Source organism: Neoarius graeffei, chromosome 12, assembly GCF_027579695.1.
Source record: "Neoarius graeffei isolate fNeoGra1 chromosome 12, fNeoGra1.pri, whole genome shotgun sequence".
Classification (NCBI taxonomy): Eukaryota; Metazoa; Chordata; class Actinopteri; order Siluriformes; family Ariidae; genus Neoarius; species Neoarius graeffei.
Window position 1 is genome coordinate 29,536,641 of NC_083580.1, and position 14,333 is coordinate 29,550,973.

At 42.2% G+C, this 14,333-nt stretch overlaps 1 pseudogene; it reads right to left on the reverse strand.

The window, feature by feature from the left end:
• LOC132894736 (electrogenic sodium bicarbonate cotransporter 1-like) overlaps positions 1-14,333 on the reverse strand; it is a 212,500-nt pseudogene that overhangs the window by 35,620 nt on the left and 162,547 nt on the right.

Sequence of the window (14,333 nt, forward strand, 5' to 3'; positions counted from 1 at the left end):
CAAGACCAAAAAGGAGGTGAGGCGGTTCTTGGGGCTGGCTGGCTATTATCGTAGGTTTATACCTAACTATTCGGACGTCACCAGCCCGCTAACCGATCTCACTAAAAAGGGGGCTCCAGATCCGGTCCAGTGGATGGAGCAATGCCAACAGGCCTTCTCTGAGGTAAAAGCTGCACTGTGTGGGGGGCCACTTTTACACTCCCCTGATTTCTCTCTCCCCTTTATTTTGCAGACTGATGCATCAGACAGGGGGCTGGGGGCCGTTCTGTCCTAGGAGGTGGAGGGTGAGGAGCGCCCGGTGCTGTACATCAGCTGAAAGCTGTCGGTGCGTGAAAGCAAGTACAGCACAATTGAAAAGGAGTGTCTCGCCATCAAGTGGGCGGTCCTTGCCCTCCGATACTACCTGCTGGGACGCTCTTTCATTCTCTGTTCAGACCACGCGCCCCTCCAGTGGCTCCACCGCATGAAGGATGCCAATGTGCGGATCACCCGTTGGTATCTCGCTCTCCAGCCATTTAAGTTCGAGGTGATCCACAGGCCAGGGGCACAGATGGTGGTGGCAGACTTCCTGTCCCATCGGGGGGGGTGGGGGAGTCAGCTTCAGGCCGGATGGCTCCCCGGCCTGAGTCGGGCGGTGGGGGTATGTGGCAGCAGGGGCGTGGCCAAGCAGCAGTCTGTGAATGGAGGGTGGGGTCAGGGAAGGTAAGTGGCTAGGTCATTACACCTGATGTCAATTTGTGTGTGTGTGTGTGTGTGTGTGTGTGTGTGTGTGTGTGTGTGTGTGTTTGTTGCAGGGATGGAGTATAAAGGGAGGGGGAGAGGAGAGAAGAGGAATTCGCTCCCCGACCACAACACGTGTGCGTGCGTGTGTGAATGAATGAATGAATGATTGAAAGAAAGAAAGAAAGAAAGAAAGAAAGAAAGAAAGAAAGAAAGAAAGAAAGCTGAAAAGCTCAATAAAGTGCGTGTGTGTGAACACGAACTCTCGCCTGCCGTGCTTCTGTGCTCCACCCACATCGGGGATTACTACAGGTACCTTCAGTTGTTTTGTTCTTACTGAAGACTTGGACTTGTGGAGGTCCACATTTTTTTCTGAGGTCTTGGCTAAACTGCTTGGATTTTCCCATGGTATCAACAACAAAAAGGCACTGTCTCCCTTTTACAGCCACAGGTGCATTCCCAATTACCTCCTAATTATGACAATTGGCCAAGCAAAAGCTTATAAAAGTCATTGCATAAATTTCTGGAATCTTCTAGACTGTTTAAAAAGACAATCAACTTGGTGCAAGTAAACCTTTAAGCCACTGGAATTCTGATATAGTGAATTAAAGCCAAAATAAATCAGTCTCTAATCTACTGTTTTAAATTACCTCTGATGTCAACAAAGTGTGTGTGTGCGCGCACGCACGTTAGTCCTACTCACTTGCTGAAGCTGAACAGCAGCCGCTCGAAGACAAGTACTGGTCCTGTACTGCTGAGGATGGTGAGGGGCTGCCCACCTAACAGACAGAACACTGCACCTGCTAATGCTGTTCCCACAAAACTCTCTAACACACCCTACAGAGCAAGAGAGAGAGAGCAAAAGAGAGGGGGTGAGAAGCAGAAGAAGAAGTTGTTGTTAAGGCTTTGGGTTACAAATCAAAAGGGTGAATCCAAATCCCAGTCATGGTTGGGCCCATGAGCAAGACAAAACCACAAAGGTAGTCTCTCTCAAACTGGCAAATACTGACTCTCCATATGCAATAGGACCTAACAGGTTTACATAAACAGATTTTAAAAACTGTTAGGTCCTATTTTCATTGCATATGGAGGATCATCATGCTGATACATACATGACTGTTCTAGCTATTTGTCTTGATTACCTCCAGCCTGGGCACTTTTCTGTTTGTTTCCTCTCTACATTTGTGAGCTGGCTATCCATCCTATTCTCAATCACTTCTCCATCATCTACTGGATTTGTAGTGTCACAAGCAAGCACACATTTAAATTTTTCTAAATTTTCATACACGTCAAGGAGATTTTTCATAATAAAAAGGAAATGATGGAGGAAATTTTTTTCATTATCCAGTGGAACTGTCCCCCCCCCCCCCCCCCCCCCGTTTTCAAGTATCCCTGTCCTGCATTCAAGCTCTTCATGCAGTGCTGCATGCAATACATGTCAAAAATGTCAAAATTAAACTCCAAGACTACATCTGTCTAGAAGGCTACATTGATCTAGAAGCAACTCAAGCCTATTTGTTAACTCATCAAGATGTTTGGTGACTGGCTGACTTGTGAGACATCCACATGACCTGAAGTACAGACTTCTTATAAAGTCTTTCTCGCTTAATGAAGCTCAAATGAACACAAATAATTACTACTGCATTACATTTACCCAATGGGCTTCACAAAGGGGAAGAAATTTAATTTGCCATAACCATGTGAACATCATAAAAACATCCACCAACACAAGCAAAGAGACTGCGAAGCAGCATGAGGTGAGTGGATCAAATATACTGGAAAGACACTTTAGTTTGGACCAAGTGTTCACATGCTGAAGCAGAGGTGTCTGGGACAGTTTGAGGATTGTTTGATAGTTCCTCAGGTTTCTTCCTTACAAAAACAGATAACATAAATTAGTGGAATTTAATGGAGTGATAGAATGGTTGACTGAACATTTTAGGGCAGCTGGGATAATCATATTTCAGGGTCTAGACTAGCCATGTTCAGTTATGTGCCATCTTTCTTTTCACACATCAATTTTATGTACATTTGATTGTAGCATGAAGAAGTAAAGATTTTACATATTCACTCTATCATTGGCTTCATCCAAGATCAAGTCTTCTTGTGTCTCATTTCATAATTTGCTGAATGAATGATGAAATGTGCTAATGTAGTGTCACAAGCAAGTGTCTGAAATGCCTCTGTCTGACAGGTACTGTTCTGAGTGGCAAGGTAATTGAAGAAGTCAGTTTTTCAATTAGATGTAAAGACAGCATTTTATGTGTATGTGTGATTTACAAAAATATAGTGCAAGAATGAACACCACTGAAAAAAAAGAAGCTATAACCTGTTGATTGTATATGATAGACTGAGCAATATAAATATAGCTGGCCCAAATGTTAAAGTGTGAGATAAGAAGAATCTTCATTGTCTGAAAAGAACATACAATTTACAATCCCATTTCCAAAAAGTTAGGAAGCTGTGTAAAACGTAAATAAAAAGAGAATGCTATGATTTGCAAATCATGGACACCCTATACTGAATTGAAAATAGTACAAAAAAAAGTATCAAATGTTGAAACTGAGAATTTTTTGTTTGTTTGTTTTAATGTATAACTCATTTTGAATTTAGTGCCAGCAACATGCTTCAAACTAGAAAGAACTCAACGCCAACGGTGTTCATGGGGATGCCTCCGCCCGGTAGACTACACGCTTTATTAAGTTGTGATTTGGGGATGGACATTTGACCTCACAGTAATCTTGACCTGGTGAAATTACTTGTATCAGCCTTGGAGATATTGTGTTCACAAGGTTTTCGGACAGACACTTGACCTCAGAGTGACCTTGACCTTAGACCTTTTGATCTCAAAATCTAATCAGTTTATCTTTGTCCCCAAATGCACAAATGGTAAAGTTTGGTGAAATTCCTTTCATCTGCCTTGGAGATATTGTGTTCAGAAGGTTTTCGGACAGACATTTGACCTCACAGTGACCTTGACCTTAGACCTTTTGATCTCAAAATCTAATCAGTTCATGCTTGTCCCAAAGTGCACAAATGGTGAAAGTCTGGTGAAATTCCTTTCATTAGCCTTTGAGATATCACGTTCACAAGGTTTTGGGACAGACGGACGCACGCACGCACTCACGCACGGACAGACGGACAACCTGAAAACATAATGCCTCCTGCACCTTACGGTGGTGGAGGCATAAAAAGTTTGGACGGACGGGGCAACAAAAGACTGGAAAAGTTGTGTAATGTTAAAAAACAAACAAACAAAACAGCCCAGGAACATGATTGGGTATAAAACAAAGCACCCCAGAGGGGCTGGGAAGGGGTTCACCGCTCTGTGAAAGACTGTAGGCAAATAGTGCAATAATTTAAATATAACATTCCTGAGTGTAAAATTACAAAGAATTTGGGTATCACATCATCTACGGTCCATTAAAAAGTTCAGAGAACACAGATAAATCTCTACACACAAGGGACCAGGCCAAAAACCAGTACTGGATGGCTGTGATCTTCAGGACCTCAGGCGGCACTGCATTAAAAACAGACATAATTCTGTAGTGGAAATTGTTGTATGGGCTCAGGAACACTTTTGAAAACCATCACCTGTGAACACAGTTCATCACTGCATCCACAAATGCAAGTTAAAACCATATATAAACAATATCCAGAAACACTGCTGTCTTTTCTGGGCCTGAGCTCATTTACAATGGACTGAAGCGAAGTAGAAAACTGTCCTGTAGTCTGATGAGGAGAGGAACCATCCGGACGGTTATCACTATACAGTTCAAAAGCCAGTATCTGATGGTATGGGGTGCATTAGTGCATATGACATGGGTAGTTTGCACAACTTGGAAGGCACCATTAATGCTGAATGATATATGCAGGTTTTGGAGCAACATGCTGCCATCTATGACTTCTTTTTCAGGGATGACCTTGATTATTTCAGCAAGACAATGCCAAACTGCATTCCACGTACATTACAACTGTAGTAAAAGATTCCAGGTGCTAAACTGGCCTGCCTGCAGTCCAGACCTGTCTCCCATTGAAAACATTTAGTGCATTATCCATCCATTATCTGTAACTGCTTATCCTGTGCTGGGTCACAGGCAAGCTGAAGCCTATCCCAGCTGACTATGGGCGAGAGGCAGGACACCCTGGACAAGTCACCAGGGCATCACAGGATTGACACATAGAGACAAACAACCATTCACATCAACAGTCAATTTAGAGCAACCAATTAGCCTAACCTGCATGGCTTTGGACTGTGGGGGAAACTGGAGCATCCGGTGGAAACCCCACAAGGGGAGAACATGCAAACTCCACACAGAAAGGCCCCCCATCAGCCGCTGGGCTCAAACCCAGAACCTTTTTGCTGTGAGGTGACAGTGCTAACCACTACACCACTGTGCCACCCTCATTTAGTGCATTATGAAATGCAAAATATGACAAAGGAAACTCCAGACTATTGAGCAAATTAAATTGTATATCAGGCAAGAATGGGGCAACATTTCACTTTCAAAACTACAGCAATTGGTCTTCCCAGTTCCCAACGTTTTGGGAATTGGGGTTGCATGTACAGAGTACAGCTGATGGACTTCTGTCTGAAATATCTTGTCTTGAATATACATTTATATAATTTACCCAATGGGCGGCACGGTGGTGTAGTGGTTAGCGCTGTCGCCTCACAGCAAGAAGGTCCAGGTTCGAGCCCCGTGGCCTTTCTGTGCGGAGTTTGCATGTTCTCCCCGTGTCTGCGTGGGTTTCCTCCGGGTGCTCCGGTTTCCCCCACAGTCCAAAGACATGCAGGTTAGGTTAACTGGTGACTCTAAATTGATCGTAGGTGTGAATGTGAGGTGAATGGTTGTCTGTGCCTATGTGTCAGCCCTGTGATGACATGGCAACTTGTCCAGGGTGTACCCCGCCTTTCGCCTGTAGTCAGCTGGGATAGGCTCCAGCTTGCCTGCGACCCTGAAAAACAGGATGAAGCGGCTAGAGATAATGAGATGAGATGAGATAATTTACCCACCCAGGTACTGAGAGCCGAAGCCATGCCTGGTGCACATACTTGGTAATCCGCCTCTATTTAAAGTGAAGCTGATCCTTCTTTGCTTGAGCCTTACGGAGGACCTACAGATCTAAATAGATGTCACAGCCCTTTGATTCCAGACCACATGGCTATATACACCACCACACATTCCTACTATAAATACACATCAAGACCTATACATATTAGTTGTGACTGAAAGGTGCACATTAATAGACCAGTACTTTTTAACATAGTTAGGGATCCAGTAAATTTAGTAAAAGTGTATTACATAGGACTGAACTGCCACACTGTAGCACAGCTTAAATGAAAAAAAAAATGTTGTAGGCTTTGGGCGGCACGGTGGTGTAGTGGTTAGTGCTGTCGCCTCACAGCAAGAAGGTCCGGGTTCGAGCCCTGTGGCTGGCGAGGGCCTTTCTGTGTGGAGTTTACATGTTCTCCCCGTGTCCGTGTGGGTTTCCTCCGGGTGCTCCGGTTTCCCCCACAGTCCAAAGACATGCAGGTTAGGTTAAGTGGTGACTCTAAATTGACCGTAGGTGTGAATGTGAGTGTGAATGATTGTCTGTGTCTATGTGTCAGCCCTGTGATGACCTGGCGACTTGTCCAGGGTGTACCCCACCTTTCGCCCGTAGTCAGCTGGGATAGGCTCCAGCTTGCCTGCGACCCTGTAGAACAGGATAAAGCGGCTAGAGATAATGAGATGAGATGAGATGAGATGATATGAGATGGTAGGCTTTTCATTGTTTCCTTGTGTGAAAAGATTTGGACTCTGAGAATCCACAGCTTCCAATATGGTACCATATAAGAGACACAGATGTGTGGCTGACATTTAATCAGTCAGCTTCTTCAAGGGGCAGCATGATGGTGTAGTGGTTAGCACTGTCGCCTCACAGCAAGAAGGTCCTGGGTTCAAGACCAGTGGCTGGCGAGGGCCTTTCTGTGTGGAGTTTGCATGTTCTCCCCGTGTCTACGTGGGTTTTCTCCGGGTGCTCCGGTTTCTCCCACAGTCCAAAGACATACAGGTTAGGTTAATTGGTGGCTCTAAATTGACTGTAGGTGTGAATGGTTGTTTGTCTCTGTGTCAGCCCTGCGATAACCTGGCGACTTGTCCAGGGTGTACCCCGCCTCTTGCCCATAGTCAGTTGGGATAGGCTCCAGCTTGCCTGCGACCCTGTAGAACAGGATAAGCGGCTACAGATAATGGATGGATGGATCTTCAAGGAAGCCAAAAACCGATATATAAAAGTCATTGTTGCATGATGGAGAAAAACGTAATTCCCTCAACATACACATGCACACATGAGCATGAATAAAGTAATCTTTTTCAAAAAGATTAAAAAAAAAATCTTTTTCAAGGTTTATTGGAGAACACTACCAACAACCACATTGTGAACATCAGAATAAGCAGACAGATGCACACACAGATAGATACCATGCTCCCTACCACTACCAATATAAACACATTAACTCATTAGATTAATTAGCTGAGCAATAATCTTCTTTACCTGCATGTTCTCTGTGGCGTCTCCAAGCAAGCCGCCAAAGGTGATAGCATTGGTTACAGTGCCCAGGTAAATAAACAAAGTAGCAGACAAGGCTTGGATGTTTAGGGCATCATAGAAATCACTTGCAAAGAATGGCAGTTTTCGGTTAACATCCAGAATCAGACCTCCACAAAACCTGAGAAAAGAGAAATCGAGAGCAGGAGAAAGCTAAAAAAAAGAGATGAAAGAAAATAATCATTGAGCCTAGTGTTAGCATGAGGCCTGTTTTAACAAGGACATTACACCACATAGCACCACATACAAGATTTTGTATTTGCACTAACTACAGGTTAGTAATCGCATATAGGCCAAATGCCACTCACTTGCCAGTGAACCTGAGCTCGTCTCCAACATGGTGACCTCCACCATCTCCTCCTGGACCACCTTCAGTAGAACCACTGCCATTAACCACTGACCTTCTTGCTCCATCTCCACCCCCGGCTCCACCTGCGAGGTTGTTCTTACTACATAAATAAGAATTTACAAATAGTTATATCAAGATATCAAAACTTCTGTATCTTTGGTTCACTTGTTATACCATTTTAGACTGCACTGTGGTCAGTGAGTATGAAGACACACAAAGTGTGTACCGTTTGTCTGAGGATGGTAGGGTTTTGGGGGGTTCAATCCGGATGTCAGGGTCCCACTCTCCTGGAGGTAGCACGATGACCTCGTCAAGGAACTCCTCTATGCCAGCCAGTAGGTCACCCCAATCTTTGGCCTTGTATGCAATGTCATGAAACACCTAGAGCACAGAAAAACATGCAACTTCAAAACTCTGAGCACTATGTTTGAAGAATATGGCATGCTAATATTTACGATTACAAAATATTATTTAAGTAAAGGAATTGGTTCACTATACAGTTCATCAATCTGTGATGGTAGATATAATTCCAAATATCCTGGCATCATCAGTCCACTGTGTATGTACTCCTACCAGACTACACCACTGGAACACCACCTACTGTGGTACATTTCCTGGCACAAGTACACAGAGTACCATTTGTTATGGTTGTCCATAGCCACAAAACCCTAACACACACTAAGGTGACCAGATTTTTGAGAAGAAAACTGGGGACATTTTCGGTTCGGCAGTGAAAATATCATGAAAACATCTAATGTTTTTATCTTTGTAATAAAAAGGGGGACATTTCTGGTTTTCATGTATTTTGATCATGCATTGCATAAAAAGTGAGATTTTCCTCACTGAGTGCACTGTAGGCCTATTCTACAACTGCTTTAGGTTAACATAAATTAAATATATAAATGAAAGTCTCTGGTATGGGTACACAGTTTATATTTATAGACTCTTAAATTGTAGGTTAGCTGAAATAGATGTTTTAGACCCATAAAAGTAAATATATTAAATTATTTACCATATATGCCACTAGTAACTGACAATGTATTTAAAAATATACAAAATGCACAACACAATTTAAATAAACAATTTACTTCAATCCAAGCAATTTCAAGGTATGCTAACACATATATTATTATTATTATTATTATTATTATTATTATTATTATTATTATTGAAGATACAAATTATTCCCAATCCCCCATAGCTTAAATTGTAGCCATAGCTGAATTGACGACCTAGCCTAAATGAGTAACCTTAATCAAAATGTGTAGTTCGCTACACATCACAACAAATTATACAAATTACTGATACTTTGGTAACATTACCATAAGCCTACAGCTTTCCATAGCCAGCTACTCTGTGGGATAGCACACCAATTTGTGTGTAAGTTAGCTTATGCCGTTGAACTTTTACAATTTTATCTCAGCTGGATTTCTATTACAGCAATGCTACATCTACCAACAACTTCAGCTGACTGATTGGCACTGCACTGAACTTTCTCCTGCTAGCACTGGCTGCAGTAGGCTGTGGTTTGTTAGGTCAACTGCTACATCTCAATACAGTGCGATAAGCAATGTTATGTAATATACAACATCGGAAAATGTAGCTTACACATTTAAAGGCTAAATAACATAGATGACAAACAATGTCATTTAGGTCTACAAGAAAATACTATGGCTCACCTGTCCAGGAGCGGATGAAGCGATCTGTCAAAGCTGAATGAATGACTTTAGTTTAGGCAAAGATTCTAGCGCGCCGCTAAAATTTGTTCCTCAGCTCCACCAATCAAAATACTGGAAAAGCTACTGCCAGAGGTGTTCTAGAACAGGGGTCCTCAACCTTTTGTGCTTTGAGGCCCACCTATTCATACTCATAACGAGTCATGGCCCATTAAAAAAAGATCCCCAATTATTTTGCCTCATCTAGAATCTAATAATTTATTGTAAAGTGTATTAATGGAATGCAACATCACTCCCTGTTACAGATGGGAGCCCAGGAATTAAATAAATGCAATCAAAACCAACGTTTTTTAATTGCAGGTATTGTATTTAAAATTGTCTGGATGTGCCAAAAGCCAAACCATGCATGCAGGACATTGTCAGTCAAAATGGATTAATGATCCAAAAGTGGAGTCTGGTCAATTAACACAAGAACTTATTGCCATGTTTGTGTACAACAAACAAGCAAGTTATTAAAACTAAGAAGTAAGCTTAAAAGAAGTGGATATAGAAACCACTCAATGGGAGAGATCCTTACATGCTAACAAAGAAGTATTTTTCCTATGAGTTGGGAAATTATCCATCCATTGAGTTCCCCCAACATCTCAAACTACCTGGTGCTACAGACATCATTGTACATGGACACAGATGAAAACCTGGAAGAGCATGGAGGCGTACAACTTTTTATATGTGGCTGGGTTAAAGACCCGGGGATCAGGACACTACAAGATAGATGACGATAGACACATCTAAGTGCAGGAAGAGTGTTTATTAGCAGGCGCGATATTTCCAAAAACAAAACACAAACGAAAGCAAAGCAGAATCATAAAGCAGAGTATTTAAACAGCGTTATAAACATGGCTCAAAACAAACGTGACAGTGATGATGATAATTCACAAAGCCTCTGTGAAAACAGCGTCCATAGCTGCATGTGCTGATTGCGTTCAAATCAGCATCAGGTGTTTCCCATAACGACTGGGTCCCAAGAGCATGCACAACATGCTCCGTGAGTGAGCGTGGCCGCATGAGCTGCGCCAGACTCAAATGTATGAAGGCGTGACAATCAAGTGTTCACCTGCTGTGTGACCACAACTTTTAGCTCACGTGTATATTGCCATGCATTGCCATCAAAATGCCTCTTTTCATCGATAACTCATTGCAAAGCATCACGAGCTGTAGTGTGACCGTAGCTTAATGAGGTGGATGTGACATCGGATGCAACCCAGCAATTGTACCCTACTACAAGTAAATATTGGCTTCAATTTTGAAAAAAAAAAATATTCGTGGCCCACTAGATGGCACTTCACGGCCCAGTGGTTGAGAAACACCATTCTAGAACTTCTCTGCTATTTGCCTGAGCCCATCTTAAAGTGATCCACAAAACAATATGTGAGGCATCTGCTGAAATCTGGTAGATGTTTCAGTCTGGGTTTTTTTTTTTCAGTCTGTAAACAGGGACATTTCCGGGGACAGCTCCAGCCAGGGACAGACCACCAAAAACAGGGACTATCCCTGGAAAATGGGGATGTCTGGCCACCCTAACACACACACACACACACACACACACACACACACACACACACCCCTCATCTGACATTAAAGTAGCAATGGCTCGACCAATCTCATGGTATGCTCTGGCTTTTCCTTTGGGTCCCAAGAGAGCAAACAGAAATCTGAAAAACAATACAGTGTTATGTTTTATGTGACATAACATAATTATGAAAAAAAACAGAGCAAAGTATTTATAAGCACAGGTTTAGTTGTGAGGTGAAGGTCATTATTTAATCACAGTCCATCGGAAAAAGAAATGCTAAATCATTAAACCATAAGTTTTCCATTTTACACTAGACTGAATCTGTGCTGAGATTTTAAAGTCATCTGAGTTTATCAGCTACTACAAGCCATTATCATAGTATCTATGAAACTTTCCACTGTGACTAATCATATAACAGTTCATTCTTACCAGAAATGATACTGTTTCAGATTTGACACAACACCCCTGGATGTTGTGTATTTAGGGTGACCAGATTTCTCGAGTCTAAAACTGGGACACTTTGTGCGTGACCGTGATACTCATGCACGCACACGCGTTTTGATGTAAACATGCGCCGGCTCAAACCATGGCTCAGACAGGTGCTTTTATCATTTTGTAGAAGCTCACTTTTATCAACATTTCAGAGAATAATCAAGTATTATCTCGTTATCTCCATGTACTTCTATCACAATTCAGTTAAAGTAAGAAAATCAGACAACAGATGTGATGATAGGGAATAGGCCAATAGCCTAAATTTCAACTGATTTATTTCACCTTTGTGAAAACGGCAAGAAAATGCATTGCTTGCATATTAACATCAACATTTTATGCGACAAACTTTTTTTTTTAAACAATAGGCTATGCATTGTAACAGGAACGAGCGCATGAGCCTAATCATTGTCACCTCCGAACCTTTACCCAAAATGCCTCTGTTTAATCTTAACAAGCGTAGGCTATTAACTATTTTGAAAACGTGAACCCTGAGTGGGCGACACGGTGGTGTAGTGGTTAGCGCTGTCGCCTCACAGCAAGAAGGTCCGGGTTCGAGCCCCGTGGCCTTTCTGTGCGGAGTTTGCATGTTCTCCCCGTGTCCGCGTGGGTTTCCTCCGGGTGCTCCGGTTTCCCCCACAGTCCAACATGCAGGTTAGGTTAACTGGTGACTCTAAATTGACCGTAGGTGTGAATGTGAGTGTGAATGGTTGTCTGTGTCTATGTGTCAGCCCTGTGGTGACCTAGCGATTTGTCCAGGGCAGACCCATCCTTTCGCCCGTAGTCAGCTGGGATAGGCTCCAGCTTGCCTGCGACCCTGTAGAAGGATAAAGTGGCTAGAGATAATGAGATGAGATGAGATGAACCCTGAGTTGACAACAGCATCAAACAAGTTAAGACAATCTGTGATACAGATTAAAGACAGATGAAACAGATGAAAGACAACAAAAAAATGTTTCAGAAACACAGCCACCCACCCTAAAGAAGATGCCATTTTATTGCATATATTTACATGATGAGTGAATTTGCTCCAGTAGCGCTTTATTGCCCGAGAGCCTGCTGTGAAACTGCGAGTAAGTATCGTTGAAATTGGCCCGGGTAATGAGCAAGGCTTTGAGAGGAGGCACGATCATGCGATTCCTCTCGTCAGTCAGGTGTTACTCATGAGTGAAAATATTCGCTCAACTGGAGCATTGGTGCCAGGTAGGCACATGGCAAACTGGCAAAGCTGGCTGACATTGCTGTAAGGAATCTCCCTACTTTTGAAGTGTGCGAACATCTCCGCCCAGCGCTCATCCGTTCGGCATTGCTGCTATTGAAAAAAAAACGTTATAACGCGGCCTCTATATTGCAAGATTGTACAAATAGATACATTGTAAAGTTGACTGCACACACACGCTCATTGATGCTTAATTGCTAGAAGCTTTATTGACATCTCGTTGGCTATATATAATCGCTGTAACCGGGACAGTTTGTTAGTGTTTGGTGTAAACCGGGACATTTCAGCGTCCCGACGGACCTTTGTCGGGACTAGGGACACGCGACTCAAAATCGGGACTGTCCCGGTCAAACCGGGACGTCTGGTCACGTTATGTGCATTGTATGTGTACTTCAGTGAGTGTTCGCATTTCAGTGTCTTGCCAATGATAACTGTAGTGTATGTGTTGCATTTCTACCTTTAATCTGTTAAACAATAGACTTAATTTGATATTAGGAGTGTGTATGTATTGTATTATAACAGTATATCATGGTAAAGAAATAATCATACAAAGTTATGAATGATGCAATGTTTTTTCTATATTACTGAAGAATAAAAGTAATCCTCTGAACAAATACACTTTAAAAATATTGTACTTATTTCCTCAAAAATATTTTAAATACTTTGCATTGTTGCCATAGTGTTATACAACATAGTGATTGATGTGATCTGTTAAATACTGATATGCATCATTTTTGTTGTTAATCCCTTATTAATGGAGATTTACTTCAGTTATCCATTCTTTCAACAAATATTATGCCAATTTGGTTACTTGCTATTATTACACTTTCCTAACCACAGGCTTACAGTTCAGTCAGATAAAACTCACAGTGATCATACACTACAACTTATACACAATAATTTTTCATACTATCCCAACCCTAATTTAGATTTTAGTTTACCATGTAGGCATAGGGACTTCAGTGAGACCTGCAAGCATGACAGCGTGCTGGAGCCGTACAAAGGCCACGAAAGGAGAATCCAAGAAGTCCACTTCACCCACCAGAATGTTAGATGCCTCCGCATCCCGTGGGATCTTCTTCATGAACTTATTATTCAGCTGCACGTAGAGAGAAAGATGGGTCGCAATTTATAGTATAGTAGATTCCAGTATTTACTTTTATTTTTGTACTAGCATTTTAGTATCATATTTTATTTAGTATTTATTTTTGTTAGTCACACTCTTTAATAATATAAGTGAAATGAAACAAGAACATGCTAATGGAGAAAAGATACAGTATTAAGGTTTTTAAAAACAGCAAATTATCATAAATATTATATTTGAAAGAAATACTTGACATCACAACAACTTGATTCAATTTGAAACTGATGCTAATGGTGTGTAAACAGGACTGTGACAGTTCGTATGAGTGGGAGGAGCACAGAAGGACGGCAGGCCAGAACTGAGTTCACAAAACTCTTTTATTTTGCACTTTTCAGGTGCAATACTCTCCAGCCACGCGCACACACACACACACACACACACACACACACACACACACACACACACACACACACACACACAAGTTGTCTGGTTGGGGAGAGAGCTCTCCTCCTCTGCTCTCTCTCTCTCTCTCTCTCTCTCTCTCTCTTTAAATAGGGCGCGGTCACTGGGGAAGACACACAAACACACGTTAATAAACATCAGGTGCAGTGATTCTGTCACTTACCTTC